Source organism: Prionailurus bengalensis, chromosome E3 (genome assembly GCF_016509475.1).
Source record: "Prionailurus bengalensis isolate Pbe53 chromosome E3, Fcat_Pben_1.1_paternal_pri, whole genome shotgun sequence".
NCBI lineage: Eukaryota > Metazoa > Chordata > Mammalia > Carnivora > Felidae > Prionailurus > Prionailurus bengalensis.
Window position 1 is genome coordinate 6,505,094 of NC_057357.1, and position 13,558 is coordinate 6,518,651.

A 13,558-nucleotide genomic window follows, 5' to 3' on the forward strand; every position below is an offset into this window, starting at 1 on the left:
CCACGCAACAGCCTGGGAGTCCCTAGGAGCAACCCTCAGGATGTGTGGTGCCATATTCTCCAACTCGTCCTTCACTGAAATGTTACGGGGCAGTACCTCATAGTTAGCGCAAGTTAGCTTGCACAGATGACCAAGGAGGCCGTGGCCAATCACTGAGCATGTGCAGTGTGGTACTTTGAATGAATGCACGCACAAGTGAGTGAGTGGTTGAGTGAAGGAAGGAATGAATGAATGATACAACAAAGCTCCTTCATCCAACCAGAGCGCTTCCTTGCAAAGCAAGAAGTTGGCTCCCTCAATGACTGGGATGTAATTTAGTTCCTAATGAGCCCTTGAGTGTGTATTGTAATTAGGGAGCACTCTGGCGGGCGAACCTGTCCGCCGGACAAGCCACTTCTTTGTTGAGTTGAGCTAAGATGGTGATTTACCAGAGTGAAAACTAATAAGATTCCACAGTCACCAGCTTTTATGTGCAGTCATATAATACGGGTGTAATTATATGCGCGCATCTGTAAATTGGACACAGACCTAAAGAGCATGCTTCTTCTGGTAGCAAAGCGAAAGACTCGGCAAAGCCATAAAAGATATCACGGTGCCTGCTGTGTGCGTGTGGAAGCTGCCATTGGTGGGGTGTCTGTTTCCACGAACTCGGTGATCTGGGGGCTCTTTTGTGATTCGGCAGTCTTGCCCTTTCTTCTTGAAGTCAGGCAGTGCCCAGTCTTGGCGGCCTCCCCACGTCTCAGCCACTAACGTCGGCGAAAGCTTTGTGCTGGCTGAGAGCATTTCTTGCACTTTGTGTGGCTTCCAGCCGTGTTGTTGGTTAATCACAGAGCTTAAAATGTGATCAGACAAGATCTGACTTTAGCCTTTCTAAGCGGGCAATTTTGCAGAAGGCCCACGGAATGACATTCATTACTTTAATTGTAAAGCCCTTGAACTACTGGTTCTACCTGAAGCAGACAGAGTGGTGGGTGGCTTGGGGGGGGGGGGCAGGTGGATTGAAAAGCAAGCCTTCCCCCTCCTGGAGCCATTCCTTCTTCTGTAAAGGAGGGGTTTGGTCCAGGCTGCCTCCTTGTAAGAACCCCCCCCCCCCCCCGTCCCGTAAAATTCTAAAACCCTGATTACTCCCTAGGACATGGCTTCTGTAACTGTCCTTTAACCCCACCTTGTAGGAACCAGTCTGGAATTGGGTAAAAAGGCTGAGAAACAGATACCCAGGACATTTTGGCTGCTCAGTGCTCAAATGACTCTGGGGAGATACTCTTGTTACCCATTTGCCAAGTCAGGTTGATTCAGCCTGGCCCTTGCAGGCTCTTTGAAACCCTGGAGGGAGAGTCTGTTGGGGGGCTGAGCTGGGGTTTTGGGGGGGGGTAACTTGTGTGCAGATTTCCCAGTGCTTTTGCAGCTAATCCTATGTGTCGGCTGCCCTCTGGGGAGGCTGTGGGGGATGGGGAGGATCCAAACTGTTGAAGGTCTCTGAGGCCTTCCAGGAGGAGACAGACCGGTGGTCACCTCACCAGCTGGGTGGGATTCTGTTGGACAGATAGAAAGAGACAAGGCATTCCGTGTTTTTATCTGGGCGGTGACCACCTGGCTATGTGTGCAAAGATCCGCTGAGCCCTTGGAATGCTCCACCTGATAAGAGTGTCTTTGCTTACTTGGAGGCCTTGGGCAATGGCAGACAGTCTAGTAATATGATTTAGGATGGGGGCTTTGGGTCACAATGGTCACCTTGACCTCCAGAAGGGCTGGAGACTGAGGTCAGCCATACGGGGAGTCAACCATGTCTGTGTTATGGATCCCCAGTAAAGACCCTGGGGGCGCCTGGGTGGCTCAGTTGGTTGAGCGTTCAACCCTTGATTTTGACTCAGGTCATGATCCCAGGGCCGTGGGATCCAGCCCTGTGTTGAGCTCTGCGCTAGGCTTCTCTCTCTTTCTCTCTCTCTCTGTCTGTCTGCCCCTCTGCCCCTCTCTCCCATTTGCGTGCTCTCTCTCTTTCTCTCTCTAAAATAATAAAAATAAAAATATAAGACTCTGGACACCGAGGCTGGGGGGCTTCCCTGCTCATGCATATTGTCACATGTCACTGGGAGACATCTGCACTGCCCTTGACTCCACTGATAGGTGACAGCTGGAAACTCCATGTTTGCATCTTTTCTCTCCTCTGCCCCATGAGCCTTTTCCTTGTCCTGATCTTCATCTGTATTCTTCCACTGTAATAAACCTTGACCTTGTGTGTAACAGCTCTTGGCGAATTCTGTGAGTCCTCTCAGTGAGTTAACCAAACCTGAGGGTGGTCTTGGGGACCACTGACGTCAGAAGTAAGGACTCATGGACTGTCCCCCTGACTCTGGAAATGGCCAGGCCCGCAACTGGGTTTTCTACCATTTGCAGAATACATGCTCAGTCTAGCTCACACCAGCCACCTGCACCTGGAGGAGATGAGGGAGGACGAGGGAGAAGTCCCTTGAAGCCCTTTCTGGAAGCTATTTCTCTTCAGAAGAACAGGTCGCTGCCACCTGGGTCCTCGCACAGAAACTCCAACAAACAAAGAAACAGGCACATTCCTGATCCGCAGCGTTACGGACCCTCCTTGGGACAGGGCCCTTTGAGTCTCATCCGCCCTTCCGTTTTCGCACCTGCCTCTCCTCCCCCGTCACGTGTCCCCGGAGGAAAGTGAACGTTTCCAAGAAACCGCGGACCGCGTGAGATCAGTTTCTTTAGATCCCATTGGACATCCCCCCCCCCCCCCGGTACCCACAGAATCTGAAAAAAAGCAAATGAGTTCTGGAGAGAATTTATTGGGGGAAGAGGAGATAGCAAACAATTATGTGTATCTGTTGGTTTGTTTTTCACATCTGGTCACCAGGCCAAAGAAACATAATTAATTTTTTGGTTCCAAAGAGACAATTCCACCAATGATACACATCTTTAATTAGCCCAGCTCAACAATTGTGCCCCGGTACTTTATTTCAGGGAGCTCCACGCTGACACGTTAATGGAAGATGGTTCCAGGCTCCGGGGTAAGAATAAAAGTGATTGCGCAGGCCTGAAATGAAGGTGGTTGCTTACACAAGATAAGCCCTGGGTTTCATTCTAGAAGTGATCTAATCGGTGGCGCATCTAGGAGCCACATGCAAATGGGAGAAGAGCAGTGTGGAATCCGTGGAGGGGGAAGGAGGGGATAGGTACGTCTCTTGAGGCCGTGTTTTGCAAGTGGTGGAAATGCAATACGGACTAGCTTGAACATCCAGAACTTTTGTCGTCTTACAGATCTGAAGGGTTCTGTGGCAGGGCTCTCCGAGCGGCCTCCGACCCGGTTCTCTGCCGTTCCCTCACCTCCCTTCCTCGGCTTGTCGGCTTCCTTCTCACACTGGTTTCCCTCCCAGTCACAACACGGCTGCCAGGAGGCCTGGCAGGAGGCACGTGGCTGCAGGCCTCCTCCTTCCCGTGGGGAAGGTTGGAGGGAGTGAGCAGAATAGCCTCCCACAACCCTCGGAGTCCTGAGCTCGGCTCTGATGGGACCAACCCGGCCGGGGCCTGATTGGCTTGGGTGAATGACTCACATATGTACCAAATGGCCACACGAGGAGGAGCTGAGTGTGGTTAGAAAGGAGTGATGGGTTGAGGGGCGCCTGGGCGGCTCGGTCGGTCGGTGAAGCCTGTGATGCTTGGCCTTGGCTCAGGTCGTGACCTCACGGTTTGTGAGTCGGAGCCCCACGTCAGCTTTGGTGCCGAAAGTGCGGAGCCTGCTTGAGATTCTGTCTCTTTCCTTCTCTCTCTGCCCCTCCCCTGCTTGCTCTCTCTCTTTCTCAAAATAAATAAATTAACATTAAAAAAAAAAAAGGAGTAATGGGTTGATACCAGTAGCATTAGTAGGATAATTTGAAGAGAGCTGACTAGAGACTCATCAGAGACGTGAGCAAGGGGAGAGGAAAACCGTGAGGCTGAGGCGGTGCCCTGGGCTCCGTGACTGCCCCTAGGCCTGCGGGGGCCAGGCGCCGGCATGGTCACTGAGACTGGCATCAGAGGGACCAGAGGGGAGGGAACCACCTGACAGGACCCGTGGCCCTGGTCCAAAGAGCAGCCAGCTGGTGCTGACAGTGCCCATAAAGAGCTGAGAAACAAATCCCAGACCCCGCTCTCTGCCCTCACTCTATCACCTGCTGGGCTCCCCATTGCCAAACCTGACAAGAAGCCAGAGGGCAGGGAGCCTCAGGGTGTGGCCGGCACAGAGCAGTCCTGGGCCGAGAGCAGCTTGGAGGAGCCTGGAGGAGGGCCCCCAGGGCAGGAGACGGAATCCTGGTCCAAGGCGTGGGGTGCAAACACAGCTCCCGGCTGCGTCTCCCTCCAGGAACCAGGCAGGGGCATCTACAACAGGTCAGACCAGCTTCCCCAGCAAGCCGGTTGGTCCTGATGTGTGAGCCCTCTAGGACCAATAGGGAAAGTTTGCTCTCCTAATCAAAAAGTTGCTTTGTGAAATCTAAACCGGGCAGATCAGGTTTCAAATCGTGGCTCTGCCATTTACCAGCCTTGTGAATAGAAAGAAGTTAACCTTCTTATAATCTAGCTTCCTCATTCATAAGAAGGGAAGGATAACACAACTGGCTGTTAGGGGCATTAAGTTAATAATGTGTGCCAGATGCCTGGCATGTAATATGTGCTTGATATATGCTGTTACTGTTTTTGACTGAGATACACTGTGATGTATTTACATTGTGATACAATGTGATACATTGCCCATAAAGCCTTAGAGGATGCTCTACATGGGGCCCTGCGCTGTCTTTTTTTTTTTTTTTTTTCATGATTTCTCTAAAGAGGTGGCATCTCAGCTAGACCAGAATGGGCAAGAAATTTTCCAGATGAATGCCACTGTAAGGAAGATCTTTCTCTATCTGCTCCTTGATCGCATCATTGTGCTGCTCAAACATCTGCTATGACTCCCTATTTCCTGCCATTATAATTCTGAGCCTGTGTGACCCGAAGTCATCTGCCCACACCATCCCCATCCATGGGAAAGCTGTGCCCGGGCCCATAGTTCTAAACAGCTGGAAGTCCCCCCCCCCCCCTCCACATTCTCATCTTCCCAAATCCATAAATCCCTCCCACTTAAGCTTCAAGACTCAAGGAGGCTCCCCTGATCTGCACAGCCCTGTTTCCACACCCACACATCCCTCCCCGTTGGATCGCTGCTATCTGCTAAGGCCCTTACTCACCAGCTCTGAATTGCTGGATGTGGGAGCTCAGAATCCTGGCACATAGCCTTGTTCACACACAGTAGGCACTCCATAAATGTTGGTTGAGTAAATACGTCATTATTTGCAACTTAATAATTTGATATTTTATTAGTTGTGGTAAGTGACAAAGAGTCTCCATTTTCTCATTGGTGAATCTTAAGGATTATGATGAAGAATGAACCTGTATGAGTCCCCACATTTGATGTATAAGACTCATCACAGGGACTCATATATACATCGTGTGTGTGTGTGTGTGTGTGTGTGTGTGTGTGTGTATATGTATATATATATATGTATATATATATATATATATATATATATATATGAACCTCTTCCCACTAAACACACCCTCACTGCAAACTACAGGTAACCATTGGTCTGCTGTCCAAATGGAATAGAGTTCTCTTTCCTAAAGTTTAATGAAAGAATTAGACTACAAGTGCTCTTAGTAGATTGGCTTCTTTCACTCACCTCGGTGTTTTTAGATTCACCCATGTTGTTGTATTCCTTTTTAAGACTCACTAGTATTCCATTTCACGGATGTATCACAGTTTGTAATTTGTCAGTCTGTTCATTTGTTGATGGACATTCGAACATTGTCTGATTTGGGTTATTATGAATAAGCTTTCATGAACCTTTGTGTATGAGTCTTTGTGTGGACATATGTTTTCTTTTGGGTAAATACCTAGGAGTGGAATCACCGAGTTGTACAATAAGTGTATAATTAACTTAATAAGAGACTCCCAAACTGTTTTCCAAGGTGGTTGTAGCATTTCACATTCTGGCCGACAAGGTATAAGAGTTCTAGTTGCCCCAGATCCTTGTCAACATTTGGTGTTGTCAGTGTTAAATTTTAGCCACTCCAGTGGGTGTAGAGTAGCATCTCACTGTGGTTTTAGTTTGCAATTCCCTGGCAGCTAATGATGTTGACCATCTTTTCATGTGCTTGTTGGCTATTCATGCATTTGCTTTTGTGAAAGGTCTGTTCAAATCTCCTGTCCACTCCTATGGTTTTAAAGCCTGCCTCCCACATAAACCAAAAAAAAAAAAAAAAAAAAAAAAAAATCCTGAGTGTCACTTTCCCAGCTTCCCTTGCAGCTAGCCTGTACTCGTGAAATCTAGGATTGACGAATCCGAGGCACCCGGCCCAATCTGTGCTTTCTGAGCTGGTGATTGGACAAGTAGGGATGTTTCTGCATTGGTGGTAACACCAGCTGCCGTGGTACCAGTGGCCACACACATTGACCAGTGACCTCTGTCAAGTGTTGAAGTGAAGCCCAACCCACTGGATTTTTTAGAGCCTAGCAACAGGGGCCTCACCATGTCAGGCCTGTGACTGACTCTGGACCAGCTTCCCCAAATCCTGCCTGTGATCCTGGAGCCACTCAACCTCCTTTTAGTGACCTCCTTTCCTGCTTGCATCAGCCACATCCACTGAGTCTGTTTTTTCTTTTTTTTTTTTTTTTTTCAATTTTTTCAATGTCTGTTTGTTTTTGAGATAGAGCGTGAGCAGGGGAGGAGCACAGAGAGAGGGAGACACAGAATCCGAAGCTGGCTCAAGGCTGAGCTGTCAGCACAGAGCCCGATGCGGGGCTCGAACTCACAAACTGCCAGATCATGACCCGAGCCGAGGTCGGATGCTTAACCGACTGAGCCACCCAGGAGCCCTGCTGAGTCTGTTTCTATCAGGACACAGCTTGGAGCACAGTAGGTTGGTATGTTGATTTCTGGCGTACTGGGAATGTCCAAGATTGTGACTTTCTCGGTCTGAACGAGAGCCCGTGAATTAACATGCCGCCTGTCACTGCACCCATTACGGGTTTGGCTTGCTTGTCAACTTTTTGCCAAAGGGCTTGACAATAAAAGACACTGTTGAAAATGAAATCTTATAATTGCCTTTTTTAAAGAGGGCTCTTTTCCAAAGGCTGGATCTCCGCCCGCATTTGCATTTGGACTTGGGAAGCGAATACAGTATGATAAGTATTTATTTTTAATAATCTGATAGCATGCAAATACATTTCCCATGTCCCCACTTCTTTCCCTTTGTGAACCTTTGTGCCCCTGACAGAAATAAGAACGAGCAAAGACCCAACAACTAAAAATGCAGCTGGGGGTTTCTCCACCACTGTCCTTTGGGAATTGCTAGAAAATTTCTGAAGTTACAGGCTTGGCACCCCGCTCTAAGTACAATTTTGGGATAGCACTTGTCAGGCAGGGCAGGGCAGGGTCTAGGTTTTGCAGGCTCTGAAGCACCTATGATTTGGGGGCTAAGAAGAGAATGCAAAACTATCACGAAAGCATTAGAAGCAGGCGTCGGAGGGACACCTGGGTGGCTCAGTTGGCCGAGCGTCCGACTTCAGCTCAGGTCGTGATCTCACGGTTCTCGTGGGTTTGAGCCCCATATCGGGCTCTTTGCAGACAGCTCAGCACCCGGAACCTGCTTCAGATTCTGTGTCTCCCTCTCTCTCTGCCCCTCCCCTGCTCATGCTCTGTCTCTCAAAAATAAATAAATGTTAAAACAAAATTAAAAAGAAAGAAAGACGCAGGTATTGGAACGGGCCCTTGCAAGGGAGGGAGCTGAAGCCTGAATTTCATTAGCTTCATAATATGTCTGTTTCTTACTACCACTGCTATTCTTTAAACATCAGCAACAAATTCTAGAGGCTGTGTGCTTCCTCCCATGTCGTTGGTCTACCAGTTGGTTGAACTGCCCCCAGAGCTCTGGACTTTCTCCACTTTGGTCTGATGCCCAAACAGGGTGAGCCAAGGGACACAGATTTCCGTGCTCTGTGGTCAGGGCCAAGTGTAAGTTCCATGCTTGTACAAGCGGCACGGGGTCAGCTCATTCTCAGCCAAGACGCTGCCCTCGAGTAGCTGAATACATGTGCTATATCAGTGCGGCCACAGGAGCAGCGGATGAAGCCTCACCGCGTGACTCACTCCAAGTCTTAGCACGAAGGAGGACGGAGCCAGAAGAGGATTTGCAGCATGATCTTACATTTAAGATCGTGTGTGTGTGGTCATAGATACCCTTACAGTGAGGATGAGTCTATGCTCCAGAGATGGCTGAAACCTCATTTCCTCCCGGCCAGCTCTCCTGCAGTGTGACCTCGCTACTCCCTTACCAAGGGCTGGGAGGGTCTAATTCTCTTGCCCTTGAACCTAGGCTGGCCTTGTGACTCACTTCTAACTGATAAAATGGAGGGGAAAGGGAAGCCTATGACTCGGAGACTCTTGAAACCCTTCCTCTCCAGACCAGTTCCTTTTGGGACACTCCGTACGCGAATTGGCTGCTATGCTGTGAGGATGCCCACGCCACACGCAAGGTCACGTTTAGGCACCTCGGGAACATCACTTCCAGGTGGGCCCAGCCTTCAAGACATCCCAGTTCAGACAGTGGCTGCGTGAGTGGAGAAACCTCCAGACAATCCAGTCCCCTGTTGCTGTAGGAGTCTTTCCAGCTGAGGCCCCAGACGTGTGGAGTGCAGCATGTGCCCTGCCTGGATTCCAGACCCACAGACACCGTGAGCTTTCTAAAACATTTGTGTTTCATGCCACTTAGCTGAGGATAGCTCATCATGCAGCAACAGATAATGAGATATATAGCTATATGTTTGTTCAAGGTAATATGAACAGAGAACGGATGGGTTGAGATGTATGCCAGGCTGTTGACATTGGTCAGAGATGAGGGAAGGCAGGGAGGGAAGGAATGGGGGAGAGAGAGAGAGAAGATAAGCCAAAGAAAAGTTTCCCATGATTCAGTGTGCTGTGTGTCTGTGTGTAAATGTTTGGTGTTTTTTTTTTTAATTTTTTTTTTCAACGTTTATTTATTTTGAGGACAGAGAGAGACAGAGCATGAACGGGGGAGGGGCAGAGAGAGAGGGAGACACAGAATCGGAAACAGGCTCCAGGCTCCGAGCCGTCAGCCCAGAGCCTGACGCGGGGCTCGAACTCCCGGACCGCGAGATCGTGACCTGGCTGAGGTCGGACGCTTAACCGACTGCGCCACCCAGGCGCCCCAAATGTTTGGTTTTTAAAAATTAATTAATTTATTTTTTAATTTAAATCCAAGTTAGTTAACATATAATGTAATTATGATTTCAGGCATAGAATTTAGTGATTCATCACTCACGTATAACACCCAGGGCTCATCCCAACAAGTGCTCTCTTGGTACCATCACCCATTTGGCCCATCCCCCACCCAATACTCCACCAGCAACCCTCAGTTTATTCTCTGTATGTAAGAGTCTCTTATGGTTTGTCTCCCTCCCTGTTTTTATCTTGTTTTTGCTTCCCTTCCGCTATGTTCATCTGTTTTGTTTCTTAAATTCCACGTGTGAGATCACATGTTTGTTTTTCTCAGACCGACTTATTTAGTTTAGCATAATACCCTCCAGTTCCATCCACGTAGTTGCAAATGGCAAGATTTCATTCTTTTTGATTCCCGAGTAATACTCCATTGTACATATAGACCACATCTTCTTTATCCATTCCTCAGTCAATGTACATTTGGGCTCTTTCCATCCTTTGGCTATTGTTGGTAAGCGCTGTTATAAACATGGGGGTTCATGTGCCCCTTCGAAACAGCACACCTGTATCCCTCGGATAAATACCTAGTAGTACAATTGCTGGGTCGTAGGGTAGTTTTATTTTTAATTTTTTGAGGAACCTCCACACTGTTCTCCAGAGTGGCTGCACCAGTTTGCATTCCCACCAACAGTGCAAAAGTGTTCCCCTTTCTCCGCATCCTCACCAATATGTGTAAATATTTAAAGAGATTTTCGTGAGAAGTTGGTCTCCAAAATGTTTGTGATCGAATGTAGGTGGTTTTTCTTCCTTATAATTGTCTATGTTTTTGCAATTTTCTTTACAATTATCAGGTATTTTTATATAACCAGAAAACAGGACAAGCTTTTTTATAAAGTTTTTATTAAAAATTTTTGCTTAAAAAAAAAAAACTGTTTTGAGCGGTCCTCGCTGAGCAGAGGGTCATGCTACAGTGAGTCAGTCATCCCGAAGCCCACGGCTGGGTGCAGCCTCTCAATTATTGACCCTTTCCTGGACCAGGGTCTCCAGCCTTGTGTCCGGGGCTCTGCAGTGGCCTCCAAGGATGTGGCTTTCTGGAACAGCCTTCACTCGCCTCCCTCCACGGCCCCGACCCTCAGGGGATCCTCTGTGAGTCCCACCGTTTGCCTGATCAGCCACTGGTCATGTGGGTGTGTGACCACCGGCATGACCTTCCCCCTCCAACAGGACCTGCGTTTTCTTCCACAAATTGTAGTAGAAGCCAGAAGAGGCAGGGGTTGAAGGCAGGCCTGCCTCTGGATTGACACCTTCCCCTGGGGTTTTTTTTTCTTTTTTTTGAGAGACGGAGAGTGGGATAGAGGCAAAGCGAGAGGAGAAAGGGAATCCCAAGCGGGCTCCATGCCGTCAGCGCAGAACCTGATGCGGGGCTCCATCCCACGAACTGCGAGATCGTGACCCGAGCCAATAGCAAGAGTCGGACGCTTAACTGACCGAGCCACCCAGGCGCCCCTGCCACTGGACTTTTTAAATAGCTTTATTGAGATATAAGTCACATACTCTACACGACACCCACTCAAAGCAGACGAGCCAGTGATCTCTAGCATATTATGTAAAATTTTTTAAATTGTGATAAAATACAGATCACGTACAAATTGCCATTCTAATCATGTGTAGGTGTATAATTCATTGGCATGAAGTGTACCCACAATGCTGTGCAACCATCACCACTATTTATTTCCAAAGCTTTTTCATCACTCCAGACAGAAACTCTGTATCCGTTAGCCAATAACCGCCCCCCCCCCCTCCTTCCCCCAGCCCCCCGGTAACCTCTGATCTACTTTCTGTCTCTACGAATTTGCCTATTCCAGATACTTTACATAAGCGGAATCACAGGGTACACGGTCTTTTGTGTCTGTCTTCTTTCACCTCGTACAATGTCCTCAAGATTCATTTATGTCGTAGCACGTGTCAGTAAGTAAGTTCTTCATTCATTTTTTTTTTTTTAAATTTTAATGTTTATTTATTTTTTAAGAGATGGACAGACAGAGTGTGAGCGGGGAGAGGGACAGAGAGAGAGAGGGAGACACAGACTCCGAAGCAGGCTCCAGGCTCTGAGCTGTCAGCACAGAGCCCGATGCGGGACTCAAACTCACGAGCTGTGAGATCGTGACCTGAGCCGAAGTCGGACGCCCAACCGACTGAGCCACCCAGGCACCCCCAGTTCTTCATCCATTTTTATGTCTGAATCACACCCCGCTGTACGGATGTACTCCACTGTGTTTATCCATCTGCTGGTGGACACTTGAGTTGTTCTGTCTTTCCTGCCAGTGGCTTTTTTGAGACCCAAGAGTGTGTTTCTCCTTGAAGATACAGGACACATTTTCCTTGATCAGGATTCAAACTCTGTCCTGGGGACATTTCAGGTCTGGAGTAGGGAGGGGCCGGGTGAGGAGGAACAGCTGTGGATACGGATGGAGCCTCACAGGTGGCCGGCCCACACCTGCCAGTGGCTAACACAGACTCTGGGTCATTCCCTGCACTCCGACCTGGGCTAACTCCACACCCTCTCCGGAACTCAGTTTCCTCGCGAATGCCTCCACGTGGACTGCTGCAAGGACCAAATGGGATGTGCAGGTAGAGCACCTTGCCCAGCGCCCGGTCCGTGATGAGCACACAGCGCGGGGACGTCCTGCAGCTGGCACCTTCCACCTGGCACCGTCTGTGTCCCTCTGCCTGTGGCTTTCCTGGAAGCTCTGATGGTGCCCATGGCACAATAGACAGGGACATACAGCCACCCCTATTCCAACAGCCTCCCGCCAACCGTGTGTGAACACCAGCCCCCTCGCACTTGGGTCTGGGTATCCAGGTGCGTGTTTCATAGCGCTTCCCAGAGTCCTCAGTGGGGTGAAGCTCCAGTTGTCCCTGGGGGGAGGCTGGCTTGGCGTCACCCCCTCTGCTGGCTGCCTTCTCTTCCTCGTCTCACTTCCCCTCTCTTCCACCGATGTTCCGTGGGCTTCCTGAATAAACAGCATGCGCTTGAATCCTTGTCTCAGGGTCTACTCCTAGGCAGAATTCCAATTAAGACCCCCATATACTAGTAGGAGTAGCAGCAGCTGTCAACGGGGTCCCATCTCAATCTCCACCTCCTCCAAGAGGCCTCCCCTGACTACACCCACCGCAGGGACCACCCTCTCCTACAAAGTTGCAGCCCTCGGCGGCCGGAGCTTTCATTTCTCTCTTGAGCACGTCCGCCTTATTTCGTTCCAGGTCTCATCAGTTGCATGCAGAAAATGCTAATTCTGTGGGCTGGCCCAGGGGGCTGACAACGGCACGCTCTGAATCTGTGATGAAGCCATCCCGCCTTTGATGGAAACAGAAGATGAAACGTGGCTCAGCGCATCCCGGGGAGACGGGGCCCGGCATGCAATATTTAAACGGCCCTTTCATGAAAGGGAGCTACCCAGGCTCTTAACATCGGTGTTCAAGAAAGTCAGACTCGATTTTTAGCCTCAGACTGATGTTTGGGTGCACTTCGTGTTTTAAATACTCATTTCTGTGGCCTTGATATATTAATCCATCTCCTTTCAAGTTTTACAAGCCTAACGTGCTATTGTCGGTACTTTGTTGGGAGGTGGGCGTGAGAGGTAGGGACTCATCGCATCAAAGAGGGAATTTCACTGTCCCTCAGAGGTCAGTAAAGCTGACGCCTTCGACGTGGAGACATGAGACACCAGAGGCATCATTCACACGATTCAGGGCCTTGTCTGTTCTTCCTCTTTCTCTTCCCTCTTTGTTTCTGCTTTTTTATTGAGATATAACTTCTGATAAAGTGGACAGATCTACGCTCACAGCTCAGTGAATGTGTGTGCATATGCCCCGTGTAACCACCACCAGATCAGGATGTAGAACATTCTGTCACCCCAGAGGGACCCCCCATGTTCCTTCCTATCCGGCAGCCCTAAGGAAACCACTATTCTGACTGTTGTTGCCTAAGATTTGTCTTCCATGGTTTCAAACTTAGTATAAAAGAGGGGTGCCTGAGTGGCTCAGTAGGTTAAGCATCTGACTTCCGCTCAGCTCATGATCCTGTGGTTCGTGGGTCTGAGCCCCGAGTCGGGTTCTGTGCTGACAGCTCAGAGCCTGGAGCCTGCTTCGGATTCTGTGTCCTCTCTGTCCCTCCCCTGCTCATGCTCTGTCTCTCTTTCAAAAATACACATTAAAAAGAGAAAGAATTCTGCTGCATGGACCTTCACGTACAGGTCTTTCCATGAACATAAGCAGTCATTTGTGTTGGA